Raw genomic sequence first — 24,855 nt, forward strand, 5'->3', positions numbered from 1 at the left:
TGTACGTGTATGTGTATATGTATATATGTGAAATTGTGAGAATAAATAAAATGTTTTAGGTATAACAAATGTTTATTCTAAAAAAATGAACAGTTAGAGAAGAGCAGACTATATATATATAGTGCTTATATGATTTTAAAGAGAGATCATGTTTTGTTATCTGCTTTTTAAAAGCAATAGATTGTACACATTTTATGTGTCAGTAAATTATTACTATGTCATAATTCTTAATGGCTGCAGAGTGACCTACCTACTGGATGAATATATCATAATTTTTTTAACCAGCCCCTATTCTTGGCCATTGAGTTGTTTCCAGACTTGAGCTGTAGTGGGAAAACATGGCAATGAAATGTCTTTGCTATGTATCTTTGAGCAGTTGGCCTTGACCCACGAGTGACCCAGGCAGGTGACTAGGGAAGTTAGTTGGGAGGCAGAAGCTGGTCACCGAACAACTCTTTCGGCCTCACCAGTGGTAGTCACAGAATCTGCCTGGTGGCAGTGGCCTTTGTGCCTCTGGAATTCTCTGGAAAGGGAGACTTCTGCGAGCCCTTCAGGAGCAGGGGAAGGCTATGGTTGGGAAGAAAGTCCAGTTCAAAAAGGCAAACCAGTGAAGTCATTAACCCTCCAAGTAGGACTCCAGTCGTGGCTCCCTCTCTTGCTCTTCTTCTCTAAGATAGTATTTCCTCAATTTCCTTCCTGATTTTGTGACCTTTCCTCCTCCATTTCCTCATTACCCAGCAGTTACCAACACTTCTTCACTTCTTGTCTTCAAATTTCTTGTCTTGTGACTCTTTCCCCATTCGAGTGGCTTCATCTGTAACTGAATGTTAACTCTGAAACCCCAGTTCTCTTGAGTGTACTACTGTCTACCAAATGCTGGACATTCACATTCTGGAAGCTTCTAACGGGAGCCACTGCTCTCCACAGACTAGGTTTTTACTCATCTGGTTCATTGTTTGCTGCACTGTTACCTCTCAACTCTTGCCAAGTCTATCCAGCAAGCTCTGAGTGTTTGGCATCTTGCCCTTGCCTCTAGGCACCACCTCTTCCCTAATTCTTACTCATATCACCTTTTGCCTGGATGGTGGCAGTGGCCCCATATGGTCCCATTGCCTCCCTGCCATGGCCAAGGCATCTTGCACAGGCTTGGCAAGGTCACTGGCTTAGTCCCTTCAAGACTCTCAGTAATTTGACCCCAAAGTACCTCCTGGCCCTGGCTACCCTCTTTTTCAGTGTTAAGAGTCTAAACCAGTACCTTGAGTATGCTAGGCAAGGGCTCTGCCTCTGAGCTACAACCCTCTCTGCCCCATTTCTCTAATGGACTGATCATAGTTCAGTCCATCTGGGCTCCTTCCTACACTCTGCTCATGATTGTCTCTGAGCTGGGACAAGGCTTGCTCTTCTCCCTTTTAAGATCTCAAAGCACAAATGCTACCTCTTCCAGGAAGCCTTGCTTGGTTCCTGAAGTCAAAAGTGACTGGGTCTCTCTTGCTTAACCACATCCATTTGCCAGTGACCTGAAACATCTACTGGAGCTACATTGCTTTGTGACTTAGGCTCCATTTCAGATTTTATTTTTTTCCCCTGTGGGTAGGAATCTGAATCCTTCTCTCAGTTCAGCCTTAGTCTCTCTCTTATCTCAGGTCTTAACCCTACTGCACGTTCTCAAAAACTACTCTTTAAGCAATAATCTTTAAGATTATTTTACATCAATATTTGTTGGACACATAACCACACTGTAAAGCAAACGCTAAGGCCTTAGTATTGTGAAGCACAGCCTTGTAACTGTGTTTGAAAGAGCAGTCTCTTCCTCGGCCTTCTCCTTGCTCAGTGCCCTGGCAGCACGTGTGAATGGGATGCTGGGAAGCTGCTGGGAAGGCCAGTGGAGCTGTCTGGGGAGTCTTACTTCTGCAAGTGGGAACCCTTTTCTCTGTCCCTAAAATACACTCTGCCTCATTCCTAGCAGAAAGGTCACAAGACCAGAGTCAAACAAGACAGAAACAGTTGACCTCTTCTACTCAGAAACCACGTAATCCTGGGCAACTTTTGTTACTTGTGACAAAGTGATGACTACCGTGCTACTTAAAAATTGAGTTTGGCTGTTGGTCCCAGACATTTGAGATGGTGACTGGGAATGAAAAGATTTATTTTTCTTTCTTGTAATAGTCTGAAGATAACCCAGAGTTCCTAGGAAATTGTGACCTCAGCTCTTAATATTTTTTACTATTTTTGCCCTTTGGAGACACACACACACACACACACACACACACACACACACACACACACACACCACCCATACATATACATGTATGTATAATATGTAATATATATATATATTATATATTTCATACTCAAGATAGCCCTATAGACCAACATGGCTGCATGAGGTCCAGCCATAACATCATGTGTATTTTCTTAATAATAAGAACTCAAGCTTCCTGTCCGGCCGCCATCGGAAAGCTGCAGTCATGGCCCTGAGCTACCCATGGCCGTGGGCCTCAACAAAGGCCACAAAGTGACGAAAAACGTCAGCAAGCCGAGACACAGCCGCCGGGGGCGCCTCACAATCACACCAAGTTCGTGCGAGATATGATCTGGAAGGTATGCGGCTTCGAGACCTACGAGCGGCGCGCCATGGAACTGCTCAAGGTGTCCAAGGACAAGCAAGGACTCAAGTTTATCAAGAGGAGGGTGGGCACGCACATCCGCGCCAAGAGAAAGAGGGAGGAGCTGAGCAACGTGCTGGCAGCCATGCGGAAGGCGGCGGGCAAGAAGGATTGATGACCTCTCCCCCAATAAAAGATGGTTCAAAAAAAAAAAAACCTCAAAAACATTTTCCTCACAAATTCTACCCAACCACTTTAGTTTAGTGCTGACTCAGTGTCTGGTCTCAACAACATGGTCAAAATACATGGGGGCTTTAAAAGTATCTATCCTTAGCTTCAATGCAAATAAGTTAAATAAGAATGTGTGTGGTTGGGGTTCAGAGTCAGATCGATCTATCTATCTATCTATCTATCTATCTATCTATCTATCTATCTATCTATCTATCTATCTATCTATCTATCTATCATCTATTTATTTTTGAGACAGGGTTTCTCTGTGTAGCCTTAGCTGTCCTGGAGCTTACTCTGTAGACCAGGCTGGTCTCAAACATATAGAGATCTGCCTGCCTCTGCTTCCCAAGTGTCAGGATTAAAGGCGTGATCACCACTGCCCAGCTCAGAGTCAGCATTTTAAAAAACAATACCCCAGGTTATTTTATTATACAATCAAGGTTGAGGACCATCCACCTAGGATGAATATGTGCTTACTCATGCAAATCAGGACCCTTGAGATGGAGAAGGGACAAAGGAATAAGCTGAGCTTGTGACAAATGCATAAGCTGAGCTGTCCCAGGTGAGCTCTGAGGGGCAGTGAGTATAATTACCCCTCATCTTGTTCCCATCTCTCTAAGGTGACTAGACACATGGCTTTAAACTTCCACTATCCTGGAAGAAGAGAGAGTGGGAGACAAGACATTAGCTGAGCGCCCAGCACTGTATTGTTTTCCCTCCTAGACTCTGAGCAGCATGAGCTAAGCGAGAGCAAAGCATTTTGTAAGATGCAAATACTTGAGGAATGAATCTATCTATCTATCTATCTATCTATCTATCTATCTATCTATCTATCTATCTATCTATCTATCTATCTATCTATCTATCTATATCTGTATCTACTCTAAGAATCACACCCAGAAGAGCACTAGTTTGACTTTACTCAGATCTTGGTGGATTAACTTAGTGCCTTATCATAACTAATGCTAACAGGGTGATGGCATCCTTTGCCTCCAAGTATGGACTTTGAGATGGGCCACCATAGGTTCAGATCCCAGCTCTGCTTCCTCCCTTGCTTCTTGCTAGCATGGTCATTTATCTTTTCTAAATCTTTTCCACTGAAAAATATGCCTGGCCCCTGGGGTGTTTACAAGGACCTAAAATGGGCGGCCCGGATGGCTCAGTGGGTCAGGGAGCTTGTCTCCGGGTCTGATAACCCAAGTTTCATCCCAGAAACCAAATGGTTTGGAAAACGGGAACCTGGTACAGAAAGTTGAAAGTTGAGCTCCATACGTGTGCTATGGAACACTTAGATCTACTCATCCATCCTAGTTCTTGCCTACAAATGCACACATACGCACATACACGCATGCACGCACGCACGCTCGCACGCACGTACGTTCTCACGCACGCACACTCGCACGCATTCTCTCACGCACACACGCTCGCACGCAGCACGTTTGCTTGCATGCACGCACGCTCGCACGCACACACACTCGCACACAGCACGTTTGCACGCACGCACGCACGCTCGCACGCACAAGAAAAACAAGGATGGGGGTTGGGGATTTAGCTCAGTGGTAGAGCGCTTGCCTAGGAAGCGCAAGGCCCTGGGTTCGGTCCCCAGCTCCGAAAAAAGAACCAAAAAAACAAAAAAACAAAAAAACAAAAAACAAAAAAACAAAACAAAACAAAACAAAAAAAAAAAAAACCAAACCCAAGGATGAAAGCTTGAGCTGTTGTTGCAGTGGGTATTCACTCATTATTGCTCCTAAGATCCCCTGGATCTTTTTCAATGATCTTCAGTGACAGGGATCCCCTTAAGGGACTCAGGGTAGCATCCTTTCTCTTAAACACCTCCATCCCCATGGTTCCTATCCTTTCTGACCACTAGCAAGGGTCTTAGCTAGTTGGAGGACTTACTTAATAGCCAGAATGAAATCAACAATTTCAGCGAGTAACCTTGGGATATTTAAGCCTTTGCAGTATCTTTGCCTGTGGCCATTCCATCTCCCCACCCTCCACTTGGCTACTGGCTACCTTGTTGCTGGAGTAATCTCCCTTTCCTTCGCTGCCTTGCTAACTTGTACACTTTCTTCCCCAGGGCTTGCTCCTCTAATCTTGCTTGCTCTGAGTTTTGCTGGAGTCTTGTCTTCCTTTATTCCTTCTGCTTTGCTTTTATCTCCTTACCTTTCCTCCTGCTGAGTGTAAATAAACCTTAAGGCAAAGGGGAGGGGGGGAGCCAGACAGTATACTGTTTAGCTCCCTCGAAGGGGAAACAGCGGCTAAATCTTAGAGAAGGCACTAGGTCCCGCTGGCAGAGCCAAAATTCAATACTTTCTACTTGTAGCATCCTGCCTAGACAATTCAAAGATGTGTTGGAAAGATGGGCTCCAGGGACGGATACCATGAAGTAAAAGTGCTTCCCAATCAGCTTGCCTGTGTACCCTGGAGGATGGTTACAAAGCCTGCCTTTGTCTCACAGGTGTGATGCTTCTCATTGCATTTGGGGCATGCCCAGCAAACGCTCCTATAGACCTTGCAGGCTACACTACTTATTTGGCAAGTGCTTGTAACTTAGCTGCTTGGTACAAAAACAGCTACAGACAGTGAGTAAGTGGTGGGCGTGACTGTATTGTCAGTAAAACTTTATTTGTGGACACTGACATTTGAATTCCTGTAATTCTCACATGTTAATAAGTCTACTCTTTTACCTTGTTTTCCAACAGGTATATGTGGGACTGGGGAGATGGCTTGGTAATGTGCTTGTCTCATAATCACAAGGACTTGGGTTTGGTTGCCAGAGCACACCTAGAAATGCCAAGAATGATGGCATAGGCCCGTACTTTCAGTGTTGAGGAGGCTGACAGGAGGCTCCTGGGTTTCACTGGATGGACGATTTGGCCCAACTGGTGGCTCTAGGCTAAAGAGATTCCAGTCTCAAAGGTTAATGATAATGACATCAGAGGTTGCCCTCTGGGTTTCACATGTCTGTCTGTCTGTCTGTCTGTCTGTCTGTCTGTCTCTCTCTCTCTCTCTCTCTCTCCCCCCCTCTCTTGCTCCCCTCTCTCTCTCCCTCTACTCTGTCTCTCTGTCTCTGTCTCTGTCTCTCTGTCTCTGTCTCTCTCTCTCTGTGTCCCTCACCCCCCCTTCTCTCTCTCTCTCTCTCACACACACACACACACTCAAATGTGCACATAATACACACATGTACCTTCATACGTGAACACATACACATATACGTGTATGCTCCCCCCCTACACAAGAAAAAGATGCATAAGTCATTCTTGGCTCTAGGTTGTAGGACATCATGGATGTCCTCTGGGCTACAGCTTCTGACTCCCTAACCTAGTGAAATGCAAGAAACACAGTAACAGTTCTGAGAAAACCACAGTTCTGGGCACTTCCTCTGGAGGCTAGATTCTAGTTATTTATTGAAAAAATTAGATAAGCAAGGTATGGAGGCACACAGAAGGCAGAAGCAGGGGGATTGTCATAAATTTGAGGTTATATCAGTCTACATAGTGAGTTCTAGGTCAGCCCAAGCTGTGCACTGAGAATCTGTCTTGAAAACAAGCAAAGAACGCCCCAACCACCCCCTAAACCCCTTCCATTATCCCAGAGTTCCATGCCAGGCTATGGAGTAATCCAGTTCATTGACAGGGTGGACTTTCATTTCCTGCCTGACAAGAGTGTAAATGGAACAGCCCATTTGGAGGAGAGCCTGACAATTTCTCATAAAATTACTTCCCCTGCAACCCCACAACCATCTGGTTCAGCAGTCACACGCTACCCAAGGATGAAAACTTATTATCTGTCCCCAAATCTACATGTGGGTAGTTGTGATGCTTTTATTCATAATTTCCCAAGTTTGGAGGCAACTGCAATAAATGTCCTATAATAAGTAAATAGAGAAACTAACTATAATATCACCACACAATGGAATGTTACCTCGTGCTCAAAAGAAACCAACTATTAAGCCATGAAAAACCCTGGTGGAAACCCTAAAGTACAGTAGCCAGGGGTGTAAGCCTGTGTGACAAACCTACTTATTGTATGATATCAACTTCCTGACATCTTAGACAATGTCCAACATGAAGGTAGAGACATGGTCAGTGGGTACCAGGCCATGGGGTGGAGGAGGGGTGACATGGAGCACAGGTGACTTAAGCCAGAGAAACTGCTCTGTGTGTGTCTCTCACATCACTGCAGCACCAATGAGAGACCTCCAGAACACAGGCTCCACTCACTCTGGTGGGGCAGCCATGCTTATGTGGGGACAGGGAGATATGGTAAATCTCTGCGTCGTCTTCTCAGTGGCACATGCCTTTAGTCCCAGCACTTGTGAGTCAGAGACCCGGAAGATCCCTGTGAGTCTGAGGTCAGCCTAGTCTACAGAGCAAGTTCTGGGGCGGCCAGGGTTACACAGAGTAACCCTGTCTTGAAAAACCAAACCAAAACCAAACAAACAACCTAGGGAGATGGCTCAGCAGTTTAGAACACCTTTTGATTTTTCAGAGGACCTGGGTCTGTTTGCCCAGCACCCACTTGTCTGCTTATAACCATCTGTAATTCCAATTTCAAGGGAAATCGATACCCTCATTTGACCTCTTCAGACCCCAGGTATGCGTGAGGTGCACATACATTTATGCAGGCAAACATTCATTCATACACAAAAAATCATAAAATAATCTAAAAATTAAATACAAAGGCTATCTAAATGTTCTGCTGGAGATGTGTACATGTTATAAGGATAACAAGGGTGGTAAGGAAGGACTGAATGGAGCTAGTGATCACTGGGGTCGTGAAGGACGATGCAAGATCAATCGTTTCTCTGCTCTGAACTCTGCTCTGCATTACTTCTTTTAAAGGGTGCATAAAATATACTGGAACCAAGAGCAGTGGTTCACCCATTTTTTTTGTCAATGTAGTTAGTTTTTAAATATTGTTTTATTTATTTACATTCTAAATGCTGCCCCTTTCCCAAGAGTTCTTCACCCCCTCCCCCCCTTTGCCTCTGAGAGGGTGCTCCCCTTTTCCCCAAACCCCCTTCCCTGTCCAATGTTCCCTCTCCCACATCCCCTTCCCTGGGGCATCGAGTCTTTACAGTCACATACTCTCCTACTGAGGCCAGACAAGGCAGTCCTCTGCTACATATGTGCCAGGGGCCTCTGACCAGCCCTTTTAGCCTGAGTGAGCTAACCCAGACCCAAAAGGATATGCTGCATGTACTCACTGATAAGTGGATTTTGTCCAAAAAGTACAGAATACCCATGATACAACCCACAGACCCAAAGAAGTTTAAGGAGAAGAAAGGCCCAAGTGGTTCACACTTTTAGTCCTAACACTGAGGCAACCAGCCAAGAGTATATAATGAGACCCTGTCTCAAGTACACATTAATACTGAGAAATGTAAACTTTGGGCTGGTGAGATGGCTCAGCGGTTAAGAGCACTGACCACTCTTCCAGAGGTCCTGAGTTCAATTCCCAGCAACTACAGGGTGGCTCATGACCATTTGTAATGGGATCTGATGCCCTCCTCTGGTGTGTCTGAAGACAGCGACAGTCTACTCATATATATAAAATAAGTAAATTTTAAATAAATGTAAAGTTCAACATGAAGTGTTATAGTTTCGTGTTGGCTATTCTTACTACGTAGAACTTTGGTCTGGTTAATTTCACTGCATTTTTTTCAAGGTATTTATAATAAAGTTTCAAGTAGTGAAAACAGCTCACTAAATATAATATCTGTTCAACTTAACTCACTATTGTTGAGTGGATATGATGGGTTAGCTTTGCTGGTTTGTTTGCTTTGAGACAGGATCTCACCTAGTCCAGGTTGGCCTAGAACTTACTACTTGGCAGCGATAACTTTGAACTCCTGATAGACTTGTTTTTACCTCCCAAGTGCTGGGATAACAGGCGTGCACCGCAGGGTTAGTTTGTAAAACAATTCTTGAACAGAAGTAGCTGGAGTGTTAGTTACTGTCTCTGCTTTCCCCTGGGTGTTCTCAGAAACAAGAATCCAGAGAAATATCTCTTGAATAAAACATGTCTGGGTACCTTTTAGAGATTTGCAACATACACAGTAATGTTTCTGAGGAGACTTGTCATTAAAAACAACTGTCACCAAATGCAAAAATCTCATTAAGGTTGCTTAACCCCACGTTTCCCACATATATGCACAACAAATCAGCTGACAAGCGTAATGCCATTAAAATCAGGTGTCCTGGGGTCTGTGCTACTCTTTGGACAATGAGTAGGACAAAGGCAGTTCAATTAATGCCACAGAAAAATAGCTGCATACTAGAGATAGCCTGGTGGAGCCCAGGAAAGCGATGTCTGACACTGACAATGTTCGTTCTACTCTTTGATGTTACCTAACACATTGTTATGTTTTATTAGAAAATTATCAGCCGTTAGCAAATGTATGAATTTACACTGACTTCTTAAATACAATTGGCTAAGTGCCTTGTCCCCCAATAACAGATTATTAATATAGAAAGGCAGGGGTTAGAGGGCTGGCTAAAGTGTTTGCCGGACAAGTATAAAGACCTGAGCTAAGATCCCCAGCATCCACAAAAAATGTTGGGTGGGAAATGTTGCTGGGAAGATCGAAGTGGGAGGATCCCTGGAGCTTGACAGCCAGCCAGACTAGTCAATCCATGAGTTTCAGGTTCAATGAGAGACCTTTTCTAAGGAGAAATTATTGAGACAGACATTTAGCATTGACCTCCACATGCACATACATGGGCATACATGTATACACTCATATATACACGTGTACACGCAGATGTACAGGGGGAAGCAGGTTAATAGAATTTGTGTCACAGTTTTTTTCCTTCCTTTCCTAAAACCAGTGCATAAAGTTAGAAATAAAGTTCTTGATATCACAACACATGTTAGTAGATTAATTTAGTTTATTAGTGAAATTAATGGCTTGCTAGCCTATTTGATGTTGTTTGTGAGAACAATTAATTATCTGACCATCATTAATACATTTTTGAGCAGGTCAGTCAACAGGCTCTGATGTGGAGTTACCCTCAGTGAGAAGCACTTGGGGTTGATCTCTCATTGTGAGCACATAGAGCTTTCTGGTCCAGGGAGGACACATTGCTGGACTGGACTGACCATCATATACTTTCTTGAGAAGTCCCATTTCTGAAGGTCCTGAGGTATGAGCCTCCTCAAGATGCCCCATGATCGCAGGTGACCATTACACACCCCATATGGCTTGAATTTCCGTGGGCTTTCTGAAACATCTTCCCAGGTGAATTCCATTCTGCAGATTTCCTGGGTGTGATATGTGTTTTAGAACAATAATTTTGCCTCTTTTGCACCAGAAAGCATATGTAAGCATCTCCAGGGATCAGGCAAGGGCCTCGGGAGTCAATGCCTCTTATGTTACAGCTCACAACAGTTACATGCACATGCTTATAGTACTTCATGGTATCCAGTGTCCCTTTAACACTGTAAGCAACGGCAGTTCCATCAGAACGAAAGACTCTTTTCACATCAACCAGCAAAGCCCAAAAAGGATGAAGAATGTGGCCAAGGACTTCCAGCTTGAGGTGAAGCGGGGCTTGAAGATTGATGCTTTCTTTAGGCTCTTTTTTTTTTCTCTGCTGCCTTCTCAGAGGTGGCCATCCACACATGGACAGGTAATTATGAATGCCAAAGACTGGTCACTTAATTAACATCTGTGGTTCCTAATCCCAGGTAGAATCATCTGACAGCCACTAATATTTCTGTTTCCTGTGTACTTCAGACTGTGTCCTACTAAATCTAGGGCTCTAACAAAGAACATCCCACTAGAAACCATTTTAAAAATATCCAAGAGGAGAGGAGAGGCGTATTATTTCCTCCTGATGCCTATCCTCATTTAAACAAAATCACTCGTGGCTAAGCTTATTTTAACTATTAGCTGGATGGATTTGAAGATCTCAAATAGAAACTGTTTCTTTTTCCTACTAAGGTCTAACTCTGTATCTACATCGGATCCAGTTTTCTAAGTATAATGCTGCATAATGGATCACCGTCCAACCTTGTTGCTTGGACACCAGCTTACGGTTATCCCTCATGGTTCTGAGGCCTGACTGACTTTATTTACAGTTCAGTGTGACTGCCATCAGCAACATAGGGTGGCGGCATCTGGGGATGTGTGAGCATAGATCTCTGGGTCACTTGCCCTTCTGATGCTCGGTTGGATGTTACCATCTCAGAGAAGCCCACATCTTCCTCTTCTCCAATCATAGTTGCCCAGTTCTCAGGCCCAGCGTCCCAGGAGCGAGGGTTAGAGATACATGGATAGAAGTTGGAGACTCTGATGACCTAGTTTTGAGTTACAAACTTTTGGCTGTTTCCACTGAGAAGTCAATCACTAAGATTGCCAGAGACTCAACATACAGGAATTAGACTCTCTCACTGGAAAGAATAGCTAAACAAATAGGAATAATTATTATCACAGATATTCAGTTACTGTTCAAATTAGATCAATTTGAACATCCCCCCCCCCCAACCCCAAGCAGGAGCAAAGCATTGTCTTTGGTGGATGTGACACCCCCTTTTCTTTTAGTCTAAGATGGTCTCTCTCCTTCCTCCTTCACTTGTAGTCTTTTGTTAAGAAGCAGAGCAGTTCACCTGTCGCACTTCCTGGTCTCTGTGTTGCTGCTCACACCCTCTGTCCGCTTCATTCCGCATTTGCAAACTGCCCTCTGGACTCAGGTCGGAGCCTTTGGTAGAAACACGCGGTGGGCGGGGGCGTGTACTTCTTAAGGCATCACTCCAGGAGATGCAGAATCAGTTTTCCCATCTCCGGCATCAGTGAAAATGATCTGTGGGTTCAAGTGTTGGATCCTGGGTTTTCCCATCCAATTGAGCATTTACAAAAGAAGCTTTGAAGTATTTGCCTCCCGGTTTGCAGGCTGAAATGTCATGTGTCTGGAATGGGTCTACATTCGTCCGTCTCTGCATTTGCTGTGCGCTAACCGGGTGCTGGGCATCTCTTTAGTTTTACTACCTGATTTATGGTTCATCAATAACCCAGAAGAGGAAACATTTGAGTGTTCCCATTTTACAGAGGCAGTAAATGAGGCACACACCCTCTGACTCAAGTTTCTGGGTGGTGGGTGTCTCCTATTTAATTCCTTTTTATCCCCAGGTGGGTTAGGTCTATTTTCAGGATTTCTCAGGAAAACCAACCTTGGTCCAGAAGAAAGAAAACTAGGTTGCTAAGAGGGAGAAATGAGGAGTTTACAGATTTATTTACTCTCTCTTAAATAATCCGAGGGTCTTTGGACCAGATTCAGGAGAATCAAGAGGCTATGAGCAGATTGTGCCACAGGAAACTGATGTATCTCACATCAATGTCCCCTTCCCTGCGTGTTTTCCCTGTGTGATGGGGTCGGCAGGGTGGGACCACTCCCTCTGGAAAGGGTGTAGGGTGATGCTCCCATGGTTGATATGTCGGCTATTTGTTTTACCCAGGCACAGGGCACCTGCGGGAAACTCAGATTTTATTTTAAAGAAAATATTTGCAAATGCAATTTGCAGTTTCCACATGAAGAGTGGTGAGTGAGATGGACGCAGCTGTCTCTTAAAGGAACCCTGCTGTGCCACCCTCTATTGCTTTCCTACGGAAGTGAGAATTCAGCCAGCTTTTGTGCCTGTCCTGAGGACTTTGGAGCTTTCTGGAGCTTCAACAGGAGAGTGAGTGGGGCTAAAAATGTGCGCATGCCTCATGGTGCCTGCTATGTATCACTGGCTGCCAGGGCTGAGAAAGAGAAGGCTGTGGGGTAGCCAACTCAGGGAGAACACAGAAATACAGACTGGCTCCCCCGGCTTAAGGGCTGATGTCTGGTATTAGGAGCGATTCCTGAGCTCCCAGAAACATAGCCGAATGCAGCAGCCTTTCCTGCATTTCTGTAGCGCTGTTTAGATTGTCTTAATGTGGAATCAAATAGTCATGCTCTATCTACCTTGTTTACTGCCGTCTTGAGATGTTCCCCGACTGCTGTGCTAGAATAGAGTCACTTCTGTCTTCAGAGGAGGACTGTTTTGGAATTCTGATTCTCCCTGTGGGTATGAGCGTGGGCAGCTTGCTTGGTCTCCAGGAGCACGGACTTTGATGTTGACTAATGTTTGAAAGGGCAGGATGACTAGTTCTGCCAATCTCTTGGCATTCCTAATATTGCCTTGTAGTTGCTTTAAAGGATATGGAGGGAGTTAAATTCATTACTATAGCAGACACAAAGATCATGCCTGTGACTCAGGGAAAGATGACGGGTACCTTAGATATAACAGGGACATATGTTCTTATGAAAATTTTTGGTTCAATGAGAAGTTGGGATTTACTTGGAAATACCATGACTACTCACATAGGTAAATCCTGGCTTTCTTTTGTGGGGTCCTGGTTGTAGCTGCCTCACTGGCACCTGATTTAACTTGAGCCTGTTGGCCACTGAGGGTGATGGTATTCCTACTGGTCAATTAGTTGCCTCATTAGGAATGTAATGACATGGGGCTGGAGAGATAGCTCAGTTGTTAAGAGTACTGACCACTCTTCTGGAGGACCCAGGTTCAATTCCCAGCACCCACATGGCAGCTCACTACTGTCGTAGCTCCAATTCCAGGGAATCTGGCATCTTTACAGATAATATGTGCAAGCAAAACACCAGCACACATAAAATAAAAATTAAAATATGTAATGAGCCTTTAGGTATAGGATGGCAATGACTGCCCAGTGCTTACAGCCTACTTCTGTAGCACATGCCTTTCCCATAAAGAGTCGTCATATGCTTTTTGGTTTGAGTTGTGGTTTTTATTTTGCATCAGTATGACAGGGAGGAAAAGGAAGAAAGCAAAGGAAAAGGATCAAAGGAGAATAGAAAAGGAAGAATAGAAAGGGAGGAAGAGGAAGAAGTGTCAGAGGGGAAGGAGGAGGGGGAAGAGGAAGGAGGAGGGGGAGGGGGAGGGGGGAGGAGGGGGAGCCGAATGCATTGAGAAGAGAAGACATACAAAATCTTGTATTGAACTAGGTCTGGGAAATCTATGAATGTTGAATTGGATGGAGCACTGTAGACCTGTTTGTCTACCCAGTATCAAGGGGAGGGATTCTTCTCCTTTGGCTAATTAGAAGCCACCAAATAGTTCCACTTTTAACTTAGGAGAACAGTATGGCGACTCAGGTGGGGTACCATACCCACGGGTGAGGTAACAGGAGTTTCTGTCGTACTCTTGTATGTCATTCACACAGCTAGGCATCATGGGAGCTGGGCTGGATTGATGTCCTTTCCAAGAATAGCAGCGATTATAGAACAGATTTTCCCATATCCAGAGCCATTTTTAATTCACTGCCTACCACAGCTGCCAGCCTATGGAGATAATTCCTTGTAGCAGAATAGTTTTAGTTATTATAGGGAAATAAAATTTGCATCGAAGCACTCTCTTCTCCCTCCTCCTCCTCCTTCTTCCTGTCTCTTTCTGTCTCTCTCCCTCACTTCCTGGTACTAAACATATACTTCCAATTATTTCTGTTGAATGCACTCTTTTGGAGGGGAAATACACTGGCCACCTGCATGCTCTCTATATAACTGAAAAAAATTGGAGGACTCCCGTTTTGGGTGACATTTCCCATCCAGTACCCACTTTGCAACAATAGACAAGCTTTTCAGTTCAAGGAACTTTTTAGTTGTTTAGTTTAGTTTTCTTTTCTTTTGATAGAGCGCTGGCACCCGGAATATAAAGTGAACATTCCTTGCTTTTGAAGTGCTTATTTTATTGGATTTATGCAAAAATTGGGTGAAATGAGCAAGGCAGGCACCCTCAGATTTGTTTTGCTGATGAAGAAAGTGAAGCCCAGAGGAGAAATTTAAGGGGCCACTGGGAAAGGTGGGTAAGTGGCAGCCAAAAGGTTGACAGTGGGTGGGGTCATTAGCGCCTAGAGTGAGTTTCTTGTGTGATGGGTATTATGATTTTGTTCCACAGGGGGAAAGGCTACTGCTCTAAACTGTCACTTTGTGGTTGCTTGTCTAAACCTTTTAACTGGACATCATTTAAGAATCAGAAATCTCTACTTTCTTCTTTTCCCAATAAAAAGGCATTTGGCTTCTCTAGAAAGCGTTTACAATCTATGGCAACTCTGAGATTATATTCCACTAATTAAGACTGAGTGGAAAAAAAAAAAAGAAGTCACCCATGGAAGCTCCCGGCTAAAGGCTTTCCTCTTTCCTTTTTTAATTTAGGAGAAGATTGGGATTATGAGGGCTTTACTCAGAGCAGCATTTTTGAAGCACTTTTACAATAACCTCTCAGTTTTTCCATGCCTTAATTTATCATCTTAAAAAAAACCATCTAAACCTACCAAGACTATCCTCATGGGTTCCAATGATGACCCAAGATTTAGAGATCAGAGAAAGGTGTTTACTTTATGAAGCACCATAGACTGGTTCTCCAACCACCATAGGCTGGTGCCCCAACCACCACAGGCTGGTGCCCCAACCACTATAGGCTGGTGCCCCAACCACCACAGGCTGGTGCCCCAACCACTATAGGCTGGTGCCCCAACCACCATAGGCTAGTGCTCTAACCACCACAGGCTGGTGCTCCAACCACCATAGGCTGGTGCCCCAACCACCATAGGCTGGTGCCCCAATCACTATAGGCTGGTGTTCCAACCACCATAAGCTGGTGCCCCAACCACCATAGGCTGGTGCCCCAACCACTATAGGCTGGTGTTCCAACCACCATAAACTGGTGCTCCAACCACCACAGGCTGGTGCCCCAACCACTATAGGCTGGTGCCCCAACCACCATAGGCTGGTGCCCCAACCACCATAGGCTGGTGCTCTAACCACCACAGGCTGGTGCCCCAACCACCATAGGCTGGTACCCCAACCACTATAGGCTGATGCTCTAACCACTATAGGCTGGTGCCCCAACCACCACAGGCTGGCGCTCCAACCACTGTGGGCTGGTGCTCCATCTGTGTTCTTGAGCAAGCATGCATGGCTATTATCAGATATAATTGCTGTCTGTTTCCTCATCGGGTTTAAGGCACCTTTAGGGGGATGAAGAGAAAGTGGAAGTTTATCCAGTGCCCACATTTGCACCTGGGCTTTAATTTCCCATCTTGTAGGTAAATCCCTGTGCTGTATCTAGGCTCTGCTTAGAAGGAAATGAGGATATGGCTATTACAAGAAACAGGGAGATGAGCATGGCACTGAACACTCCTTAGATGCGAGGTGTTGCTAAATTCTAATTTGCTGCGCAAGCTTAATTGAATCATTTGATTTAGCCATGGGAATTTTAGGCTAGACAGATCACCTAGGAATCTAAAAACAGCACTGAAGTTCAAGGGACTCTCTGAGCAGGGGTCACGGGCTTTCTTCCTTGTGCTATGCTGTCACTTCCCAGCAGTTAGGGTTGATGAGGCAGTCTGCTGAGGGTACCACACTGAGCCAGGCGTTGCCTCTGCACCTCTTGCATAATCTCACAGGACTGTGATTGGAAACATGATGCTATTGTCCATCCTCACACTGAGAAGGTGGCCGCCTGGAGCAGCATGATTTGATTTCAAAGCTACTAATGGCTCCCCTTTATGCCCTGCTTGCCCCTCAGTACACTTCTTCCTTCCCAGTACTTAAAATTCCACTTAAGTTGTGCTGTTTTGGCTTTAGGCTTTGATTTTGTGTTAAGAAATCAGTTACCAGCTTTTCAAAGTGCAGAGTTTGCACAACACATTCATGCTCCTCTCTCTCTCCTGAGTAGGGGAGTGACATTGTCTCCTTTGGGAATAGGAGATACGATTTGGGAACCAGATATGCTGCTTTTGAATTTCATCTGCACCATTCATTAACTTGAGTGACCTTTGATAGGGGATTTAATTGCTTTGCCAGCATGCATAGGATTCAAATTCTACTTCACAGAGTCATTGCAAGGAGTAAGGTGAAGATTTTCTTTTGCCTATTTATTCATGACTCATTCACTCTAGAAATATTTGTTTGGCCCCTTATCGAGAATGAAGAATTCATCCTAGCTCAGGGATGCAGTAGGAACCAGGAACTTGTCTAGTTCAGACGTACAGTAGGAAGCTAGTCAGGCTCCCGTCATGCCCTCATGGGGCTTAGAGTCTAGAGCAAGTACAACACTGATGGTGTCACAGTCCTTAATAAGTGGATGCTAGAAGTGGAGCCATGGAAATGTAGACAAGAGAGAGGAGCCACATTCAAGCTCAGGCTCTGTCTCCAAAGTCTTTGGCTACTGTGGGAACTTGGGCTCTTTCACTTCTGTGGTCATCTCTGGCTGATGTTTTAGGACAACACAGTAGAAGGACTATGACCCAGCTCTGGGTTGAGCCCCAACTCTGCTATTTAACAGTACATTCTTGGACAGTTGGCCCGACCCCTTCAGTTTTTAGATTCCTCATCTGTAGACTCCGGTTTTTACCTCAGCAGCTCCTCATGAGGGTTATATGTTGTGAAGCTCCTAGAATGTAGCAATAGGTTTGATCAGTGGTGGTGGTGTTCACGGACTCTCAAACAGTGCCCATGTTGCTGGGGAAGATATGATCTCCATCTTTCTCAGTATTAGTCACCTTATGGCCATGACATAGAAGTCAATGGCAGGAGCTGGGCTTGAATATTTCTCTCTGCCCTCAACCAGTCATCTACCTCCTCTAGTTAGAAACTATGCTAGGTTGAGGCAGGTCAAGGGTTGACCAGGCCCAGAGGTCAGGACTTTACTTGTTTCTATGTAGTCATGTCCTGGGCCACAGTATGTGACTGGATGTGGGCTTTAGGACAGAGCTCTGACAGTGTGGGGAACATGCTGTATATCACCTTGCCTCATTCAGTCAGGGCCTGAAGTAGAGTATCCGTGTTCAAATCCCAGCTCTGCCTCTAAAATTTAAGTAGTCTAGTCTGACTTCTTTTTTTTAAAGTTTTGTTTTTATTATTTTTAATTATACATATGTGTATATGTCTATGTGTGACTTTGTGCACATGAATGCAGATACCCTCAGAGGACAGAGGTATCAGATCTCCCTGTAACTGGAATTTCAGGCAATTTTTAGCTCCCAATATAGGTGCTGATAGTAGAACTTAGGTTCTCTTAATCTCTGAGCCATCTCTCCAGCATGTGAAACAGACGTTTTATATGGCATTCTGTTTCTTTTTCTGGCAGTAAGATAGTAATAGTTGAGCTCTTCCTCGACTGTTCCTGAAACTTCCAATATACTAACCCTTCTGCCTCACCCACTGTGTTAGCCCCAGCCATTATGCCTACCAGTAGATTTGGACACCAAAAAAGTGAAATTGCTTTGCTCAAGGTCAGTAACAGAACCAGTATTCAGACCAGTTACAATGTTTCCAGGAATTATCAACCTTAACCACACTGCTGTGTTCCTCCATTTTGAGAAGGGGAGGGGCTGTTTTCTAAAGAGAGGAAGAGGTAAGCAAGGAAAGCAGTGAGCACCAAGCCTGGCACTTGCTCAATGCTCAGAAAATATTAACTGTGTGAATCTCTGAAGGTGGGGTGACTTTCTCTTTTTATCTCAAAGCATGCAGGTTTTTGAACAGCAGATGCAAGGTACCCTTCATAGACTTTGGTTTAGCGTGCAGTGTACCTTAACCTCGTGCTGGAAGCTTGAAACCTGATATCCATGAATTGTACCATGATAATACACACTATTGTTCTTCTGAACTAATACTAATATTTCTTGTGAGAACAGAGTGTGTGTTGACTGCCTTCATGTGTCTGAGGCAATTTCAGATGCTCCATGTATGATAAGAAGCTTTGAACCCTGTTTTGTCCAAACAATGAAGGCTCTATTTATTCTGCACTAGCTTTTGTCTTTAGCCACTTGGCCTGTGACCCTCATTTTCCATGCATGTATTTAAAAGCCACTGAAAATCACTGTCAGGAGCCTCCTCATCATTGTGAATAATATTTCAACTTGGTAGGATCTAGAATCACCTAGCTCACTTCCGAATCCAGAATTGCAAACACACGAGGAATCACCTTGTCATACACTTGAGTCAAGGGAAGCAACAAATGTCAGAACAAGACCCTTGAGTATTTTATATGCTCTACACTTCAGAGTCACGATGACACAGAAAAACAGTATAGAGAATGAGGAAAGCAGATTTAAAATGCACAGTGAAATCAGAGATCTGGACACAAGAACACAAAAACAGACCTACAAAATATATATGGACCCAAAAGTCTTTCAAAGAAACTAGGAAGATTTGAAAAAGGAACAAATAGGACATCTATAAATGAAATCTATAAATGAAAATGAAATGGTTGAGATCAAATGTAAACTGGGATCTTTGTCAGAAATTTAAACAAAAAACTTATCCTTACCACTCAGGGTGAACAGTATTAGTTATTTTTTGTGCAATTCATGTGAAATTTTATGTGTTTATACAAGCAAAATATTCTATACCAGTATAATTTTGGATGTTAGCATTTACTTTCTTTATAATAAGCATCCCAATGTACAGAAATAGAATAGAAACAAAGCTTGGCATTATATAAAGGTTTTCTATTGTTAGATTATGCATTTATTTGCTATTACTAGTAACACTCAAGGAATATGTGACAGTAGCTTCTAGCCCTTCTTAACGGAGTCTTCTTTTTGGAATGTGGGAATGAATGAGAGGGGCATTGTGTAATTGACAAGCAGAGAAGGGATTTCCATCTTTTACTATGAGGGGACTGGAGTTTTACAAGTTCCATGTTTGAGCTCATAGCCTTTTTCTATAGCATCTAATTGTGGGAATTAGAAGAACTTTATAGAATGAGATTCCTCTCCCCACCAAAAGCCCAAACCATGAATAAGTGGGAGAAAGGTAGTTATGGAGGGTCTTATATCCTTGTGTCTGAAGCATAAGTCATGGCAAGTACAATCCTTTTTGACCACTGAAGTGATTGCTAGGGCCATATGAATCCTAAGAGGAGGAGGCAGAAGAAAAGAGATGGGGGGAGGGAGAGGGAGAGGGAGAGAACCCATTCAGAATCCAGAGCAATTTACCTTTGTTGTTTCAAAGTAGAGTAGGTTGTAATAATTCTACTCATCCAATAGAGAGTGCTCCACAGACAGACATTTTGTCTGGTTTTTTCTTGTGTGTTCTTGGTAGACATAGTCTCATTCAGTCTGCATCAGTGTGCCCAGAGCAAGAATACATTAGAGTACTTTAGCACTTGACTCTAGAGGTCAAGACCCAACGACTCTTTTATTTTTGCTGAAAAAAATCACTATATTTATATTATATTTTCTGAAAACTATAATTCTGTTAGAGCATTACGAAATATTAGATTATGTTTTTAAAGGAGAAATAAGACTTTACATAGCATGTATATTATGTTTTGACAATGAATACATTTATAAACCTTTTAAAACTTGTTAAATTCATTCAATAATTTCATCAATATGTACCAAATAAATATGCATGTACTAAATATAGATTACTGTCATCTTCCCCTCCCTGTTTTCCTCTAGTCTCTATTACTCATCCCATTTCCTGCAAATCCTTTACCCATATTCATATATTTTGTCTTATTTTGTGACCTGCAAAGTTTAATCAGGACTGCCTATCAACAGGTATACAACCCCCAGAGAGTGTCTTCCCTCCACTGGAATCCATCAGTAACCCATATTTCAACTTGGAGTGATAGGTCCATGTAGGTCCTTCCCAAGTCTATAACTGACTGTTGACAGACCTAATGTTCATAGATTCACTGCAGACACTGAGCTCATGACTGCATTGACTGCGCCATCTCAGAAGACAGCAGTCCATAGCCCCTTCCCTATCTTTCTGTTCTTGTATTCTTTCTGCCTCTTCTTCTGTGTTGTTTTCTGAGCCTCAGAGGAAGTGATATGAATGTCTCATTTAGGGCTGAGCACTTGAGTCTTACAGATAGACTTTCTTTTAGAGATTATTATATGGAATCCTAATCTAGCAGAGGGAGGTAGAAAACTTGCCTGCCACCCCTAGCTTGCCTAACTTTGGAAGTGAATCTAGAGCTAGCCCCTTCCTGCAGGTCTAGCTGTCTCCATGCCTGTGCCGTCACCCATCTAAGTGCTGGCACTGTACAGTACTCTAGAGTGATACCTGCCTGCTGAATCCTTCTGCTCGATATGTGATTGTCCTTGAGAGTGGCACAGTCCCCAGCATCCTTCTGACCTGCTTTCCTGGCCCTATTACTTCCAGTGGTGTGGGATCAGGTAGGTCCCATTGTGATACGTCTGAATTGGTGTCTTCCTCTATGTATTGAACAATGGCATGTGGCATATGTCTTAGGCATGGCATGAGGCATAGGCTGTGGTGAAGTTTGAAAGACTTTATAAAGTAGTAGCCCACGTGTTAAAGAGATGCTGTTTCCTTACCATAAAGAGCCCTAAGTTGTAACCTATGGGGTACAGCACTCCATGTATCCCCCTTCAGATGGTTTATAGGTACAGATTTTCACAGTGCAGATTTGTTATTTGGGAAGAGCCTTGGGACAGGAAATTGTGGGAAGTTTGAGTGTAACATTGTACATAAACTGACAAACCAAAAGGAATGATTTCATATAGAGCCCAACTCTATTTCTTATTGATCAGTCTTAATATCGTGTGATTGCTGTGGGCATCAATAAGGCTCGTGCCAGCAGAGATGCTGAATTTTTGGATCTCATAAAATACAGAAGAAAACAGTGTTACTAACTAATGACCACTGGTAGCATGAGTTTCTAGTTGTCATAGCTTCTGTTGGAAGCCACTTTTGGCAATCTAGTCAGGAAGGTGTTCAGGGTCCTTAAACTCTTCCAACCTTGAATGAACCAACTCAAGTTTTGCAATTTTGTTACTCATTCAATGTCCATGGCTAGTAAGTAATGGGAGAACCTGGGTCTTGAACCTGGGCCTCCCTGGCTCAGCTTGGAGTCTTATTTCTATACTGCCTTGTTTCTAAAGGATGGCAGGCTATTGCTCGGCTTCCACCCAGCAGGGCATTGTACCAGACACTCCTGTTCATTGTTTTCTGAATACCAATTAACTTCCAAGGTCTGTATTATTTGCTTTAAAGCAATAGTGATTAATAATGTGTCTCATTGATTCCAAGATGAGTACCCCCCACCTCCATTTTAGCATCTCTCAAATCGGATGCCTCTAACAAGTGATGGTGTATCATCATTTAATTGGCAGCATTTTTCTTTCTTAGTGGCACATAAAATAATGGTGTAGCTCACAATTGATAACATCTTTGACTTGATGAAAAGCACTAATAAGGACTTGGCTCAGTGAAAGGATGAGCAGTGTGGGGGAGCATCAACACAGTGTGACAAGGGAAGTCAGGGCAGGGCCCTGCTGGGGGGCAGCATAACCTCTCTTCCATCCCATCTCCTGCTGTTCTATCCTAGCCCATGAGTGTTTCTTAACCGGATGGGTATCTCTGCTTTCCTCTTCTCCCACATCTCCTACATATAAATATATATATATATATATATATATATATATATATATATATATATATTTAAAAGAACCAGCTCCCGAGGGACAGTGATAACAGCTAACAGACCTCACAATGACTACAGAGCGTCCTATGACTTACCCTGTAACTGAGGTGCCTGAGTGACTCCCGAGTACCGGATGCATTTGAATTCTCTGAGCCACTCAGGGTATCTCAAGAAGTAGGTCTTGGTTTTGATGGTGTCAAGTCTGTAACACCCTGTTACTACACCTCCCTTCCCTTTGTCTGTTTCTTGCTCTTTTCTTTCCTTAGCATATATTAATTGTACACAGAAGGGATTTCAACAGGGACATTTTCCTATGAAATTTGATTGTACCTCCCCTTGTCTCCCATTAGACCTAGATTCTGCATGGGAGAGAAAATATGAGATTTGTCCTTCTGGGTTTGGCTTATTTCACCCCATTTTCGTGGAAACAAATGATGTTATTCTTCTTTGTGGTCAAATAATAAATACTCCATTGTGTATACATATCACAGTTCCTTTACTCATCTATTGAGGTTGTCTAGCCTGATTCTGTATTTTGGCAATGACTGCCTCAATAAACATGAGTTTGCAGGTATCTCTGTTGCGTGCTGACTTTGAGTCTTCTGGGTGAATCTGTGAGGAGTAGAATAGCCGGGTAGGTAGATCGCCCTACCTTTGCAAGAGAGAGGGGCCAGGCTTAAGCAACCTTCTGTTTTCATGTGTTTATTTTTATAGCTCTGTCATATATAGGCCATAAGACTTTGGCTATGAAGTTATAACAGTGTCTTGGAATTGCCTTTTGTAGTAGGAATTTCAATGTGAGTATCGATGATAAAAACAAACGACATTAAGCACCAGTCAATGCAGATGTTATGTGGCTATGTCAAGAACTATAAATGTGAAACTTACCCCCATAAACATGAGGTGGTGGTGACCTATTCCAGGAACCCCATCTTTCCCTCCCTGTGCTTGCCCTTTCTGCTACCCAAGCCCTCCTCACAAGTATCAGAACCCCATGTATCATATGTGAGACTCTCCAACTAGAACAGATCCTGTATGTCCAGAGGATGCTGCTTGATATTTAACTGCGCCGTGGCTCTAATCTTTCTTACGACAGTCAGAGAATTACATAGCTATCTTTGTTGCAATGGGAACCTTACAGATAGGGACTGCTTTTTCACACATCCCGTACCTTCTTAAGACCTTCTGTGTAGCTGTAAGAAAAGAGAGAATGATGGAGTTACATCCAGCCAGGTAACAGACGTCTCCCTGGCTCCCCTTACTTTTAAGTATCACCTTAAGTAATGGTTCTGGAGGTGTCTGTAGAACGCACATGGTTTATCAGTGCAACTTATTATGCGGGGAAGGTCACTGGGTCATCTCCTACCCCACGGGAGGTAGGAAACCCTGGGGTAAAGCCAAAGAAAGGCTAGGAGGATGTATGCCCCACCCCCCGTGTGTGTGTGTGTGTGTGTTCGTGTGTGTACCCATGTGCATATCCACTGAGGAAGTAGTGCTCAATTGGCCTCCGAGGGTGTCTTCTGCTTGACTTCACTCTTCATTTGAAGTCCAAAAGACAAAGTTCAGTGACCAAAGATAATGGTAATCTAAGCAGAAAGGAAGAGAGATAAATAAAATACTAGTGGTTTTTGTACTCCCGCAGCCCTGTTATCCTTTCTAGGGTCTCAGATAAGGAGCTCTGCTCAGCCTGCACAGCCCAGGCAGTGGGAAATGTGTGGAATCACAAAGACAGATACTGCTATGCCAGAGAGCTCTCCTTCTGCCACCGGTGCTGTCTCCTGGGGAGAGAAAGCCAAAACCAGGATTCCAGACCACTAACTACCCCATCAGTTCAGGTGGACTCACGGTGCTTAAGCAGCGCCTCATAAAGCCCCCTTGTTTACGAATCCTATCTCTGCCAACCGGGACGGATGCCAGAGTCCACCCGCTGAAGGGAGATGATAAAAATAGGTGGCAGCTTTATGGGACACACCTTTTATCTTCGTGTGAGACTTTCAAAGCGGATCGCGCCGTTCTCTATCAAAAATAGCTCTGCTCAGCTCACAGTGTGTTCTTGAAGAATCTTATGGGGGAGGGAGGCTGTGGCATGAGGCCCCGTGGTGTGCTTTAGGGCTTTCCGTTCCCCCATTTAGGATTTGCCGGCCCTGAGGTGCTATCAACATGATAGGTTAATTGTACTCCAAGGACCGCTCTCTCGTACAGTCCAGACTGACACTGACATATGCTGGTCTGTGGCGTGAGAACCTTTATTTTTAAAGGAAGATCTGCGCCGAGTTGTCAATCACTTATGAAGGAGAGCCGGGTGTAATGATTTATGGCAACTGAGTGCATCTCGCTACCCTTACTGCCTTGTTTCCTTGGGTCTTAGCTGTCAGATCCAACAGAAAAGGGTAGATAATATGGTTCTCCCAGTAGCAGGGTTTCCTAGGGTCTCTCTAGTTCTCTGGCAAGCTGAATTGGAATAATAATTCATCTGGTCAATTTGCCATTAGGAGTTAATTTTTGCTGGTACCTTCTGGATCCCAAGGCAGGTCACAATCCC

General features: G+C 43.9%; 1 protein-coding gene and 1 pseudogene across 1 annotated transcript in view; both read left to right on the plus strand.

Moving 5' to 3' along the window:
• Ppargc1a (PPARG coactivator 1 alpha) overlaps positions 1–24,855 on the plus strand; it is a 655,952-nt gene that overhangs the window by 52,424 nt on the left and 578,673 nt on the right. The window lies entirely within an intron of this gene.
• On the plus strand, positions 2,434–2,846 carry LOC148001370 (large ribosomal subunit protein eL36 pseudogene; annotated as a pseudogene).

This window comes from Rattus norvegicus, chromosome 14 (assembly GCF_021556685.1).
Source record: "Rattus norvegicus strain SHRSP/BbbUtx chromosome 14, alternate assembly SHRSP_T2T, whole genome shotgun sequence".
Lineage (NCBI taxonomy): Eukaryota > Metazoa > Chordata > Mammalia > Rodentia > Muridae > Rattus > Rattus norvegicus.